General features: G+C 40.6%; 1 long non-coding RNA gene across 1 annotated transcript; it reads right to left on the reverse strand.

The window, feature by feature from the left end:
• Nucleotides 1-427: 427 nt before the first annotated feature.
• Nucleotides 428-2,163, reverse strand: LOC124263142. Its single transcript, XR_006894779.1, has 2 exons — nt 1,963-2,163; nt 428-707 (listed from the first exon to the last, which is right to left on the reverse strand). It is a non-coding gene; the product is annotated as an uncharacterized LOC124263142 (long non-coding RNA).
• Between the last annotated feature and the right edge of the window lie 1,109 nt (nt 2,164-3,272).

Genomic DNA, 3,272 nt, shown 5'->3' on the forward strand with positions numbered 1-3,272 from the left:
CTCTCCGTGACAACTGACGACTACCACAGCAGCTGCAACGTCCTCTCACCCAGCGGTGCTACATCCGGGTCCCCACTTTTCCACCACCCGGTTCAATGACACCTCAAACTGTTTGACATGACACCTTGCCAGCAGCAGTGGAGGCCATGCCCTCTCACTACACAGCATGGTTGAGAGGTGCGTTCCTCTTCCGATCGTTTTATTCGTTTGGGAAATACTAGTACCCATTATTATTAAACATGTTTAGGTTATGGTGATAATGTGTTTAAATAACGTTTTAGCTGCGAGACAATGTGTCAGAACTTCCTACCATACAGAGCTGTTTTACTTGGTGGTTCAAGATGTAAACATTTACAGAGCAAAACAACGTTGACAGTCCAAGTTAATCCAACATCGAGTATGGTACTAATGAAAACAAACACTTCAGTAATGTGGACTCTCTTCATTCTGGACAGCATCATTATACGACCACAACATATATTATTGTGCAGAAATTCTGCGTTTAAGTGAGAAATAGTCACACACACATAGTCAGGGTGGTGTGGGTGAGGCCTTCAAGTCTCATCTCTCTAGACCGTCATGGCTTGAATGATACAGACAGCGGCAGAACGCAGTATTCACTCACTACGGAAGGATTACAGTTATGTCGGCTTGTTTCAGAGCTGTTTGGTCACACAGTGTCTGCAGTCTTTGATGGACATTTAGAGCTGTAATATATGGATAACATCTTCGTTTATTCTGTACCACGACGTTTCAGAGCTACTTCTTTCCCCTCCATGTGTTTCAGAATAATCTGCTGATTAATTATTATTCTCTCTTTTTCTCTCTCTCTCTATTTATATATTGTCATATACATTATTTGCTGACTGACCACATGTATGTATGAACATGGGCCGGAGGCCTACATTCTTCATGAATAAAAATGTCAATCAACTCTCGATGTGTTAAGACAATAAACTTCTGTTGTTACATCTTTTTAAACAAAACATCTTTTAAGAAAACATTCTTGTCTCTAGGAACTAAATATAGCCGAGTTCCAAACCAACACATCACGGTCTGTGCATAGATGGGACTACAAACTTTAATGAAACAATAGAATTTCAAAATTGATCTTTGTGAAACAAACCAACTGTAGATTATCGCCTGATAAATAATGTCATGTATGTAATGTATGTCATGTATGTTTTATAATGCTTCAGGCTTACCATGTTTTAATATATACGTCTTAACACATGTCGGTATACGTCTTAACACATGTCGATTTACGTCTTAACACATGTCGATATACGTCTTAACCCATGTCGATATATGTCTTAACACATGTCGATATATGTCTTAACACATGTCGGTATATGTCTTAACACATGTCGATATATGTCTTAACACATGTCGATATATGTCTTAACACATGTCGATATACGTCTTAACACATGTCGATATATGTCTTAACACATGTCGGTATATGTCTTAACACATGTCGATATACGTCTTAACACATGTTGGTATATGTCTTAACACATGTCGATATACGTCTTAACACATGTCGATATACGTCTTAACACATGTCGATATATGTCTTAACACATGTCGATTTACGACTTAACACATGTCGATATATGGCTTAACACATGTCGATATACGTCTTAACACATGTCGATATACGTCTTAACACATGTCGATATATGTCTTAACGCATGTCGATGTATGGCTTAACACATGTCGATATATGTTTTCATCATGTAGTCCAGTGTTTGTATGCTCGCTGATAACGCCGCCGAACATTATAACAAAACGATTTTTCCTCTTATGTCTGCAGTTTGAGGAACTCCCTGTCTGTAGGAAGAAGAAATGAATCACAAGTGAATCTACTAACTCCAGGAAAGCAGATATGTACTTCTAGCTTTACAATAACCTGTAACCTAGGCTGTACATTCGGAAACTCAACATATATAAAACAATCACCATACTATCCCGCCGGTCCAACTTAACAACTCCCCTTAACCGTACATGTGTCTCCGCCGCGGAGGTATGTTAACCCCCTGTGTGTTTACGAGTAACAGGCTGCGTTTGTTTGTCGGGCACTTGGTCTTTTCCTTCAGCTCTCCAGTCCACGTGCTCCACGTGTAATCGATAGCTATGTTATTTGTTCGTCATTCAGCGCATCTCACTATCGATCTGCAACATATTGTGCATTTATTAATATGAATAGGCTGTCAGTTTACAACCAAACCCAAATGTTAGCCTTTTCATGTAACTGCAGCCTCGATCAAGGTTTGAAAATCAATCCTCACGTCTACATCAAACCATGCGGCGTTGACTGACGGAGGAGATGACAGGCCGGGATGATGTCAACGACGTTCAGTTCACAAAATAAACAGCCAATCAGGATTCTTGACACATCCATGTGGAAGTTGTTTACTCTGAGGTCCACGCGAGTGGCGTCGAGTACTACAGGATCCTGTGCAAGTCATGCCGGTGGATTAATAAGGCAAGCTCTCCCCGGTTTACAGCAATTACTGTAGGAAACCCTGCCCGATTGTAATTCCGGGCCTTCTTTCTTAACAATTGCTGGGTCATCTTGGGTTTTGCACCAACGATGGCTTCATCTGTAGAGTACAATGAAAAGCGTGCCCGATCGTGCGTCGGTTTCTATAAAACTCTTTGGATGTCACCTTCCTTTTTAGCGAAAAGATAGACACTTTGCGTATTATAACAGACGTCGAAATATGAGAAGTCACGCCTTACAAGACACCATCATAAAGTTGCTCTAGTCTACTCCTGCTACCAAGCTCTAGGTTTCAACGGAGCGCTAACAGACTGCGAGTTTTTCACAATGGCTGATTTTTAATGTATTGGCAAACCGAAAAAGAGAGCAATTCATATAAAACTGTTTTTATGACAGTCGGGTTTCACAATTAAGCTCAATAAGGGAGGACAGAATCAAGATGGTGTAGGATCGATAGCCGCTGCGGCAACAGGTTTGCTGGCATATTCCATACTGCCTTGCGAACAAAGGGTCACCCAGAGGCGAGAGGAAGGGGCTCGATGCTTTACATTATATTATTTATTAATTAAACTTCCTTTACAGCAAGACGTTAAATATTAATTGAAATGAGTGATGGAATTGAGTAATGGTATATATGACGACAACAATGTGGTAGCAGCAGCAGTAGTAGTTGAAGTAGTAGTAGCAGCAGCAGTAGTAGTTGAAGTAGTAGTAGCAACAGCATCAGCACCAGTAGTAGTAGAAGAAGCAGCAGTAGTAGTAGTAG

This window comes from Haliotis rubra, unplaced genomic scaffold (assembly GCF_003918875.1).
Source record: "Haliotis rubra isolate DU_JTF1 unplaced genomic scaffold, ASM391887v1 Scf869, whole genome shotgun sequence".
Taxonomy (NCBI): Eukaryota; Metazoa; Mollusca; class Gastropoda; order Lepetellida; family Haliotidae; genus Haliotis; species Haliotis rubra.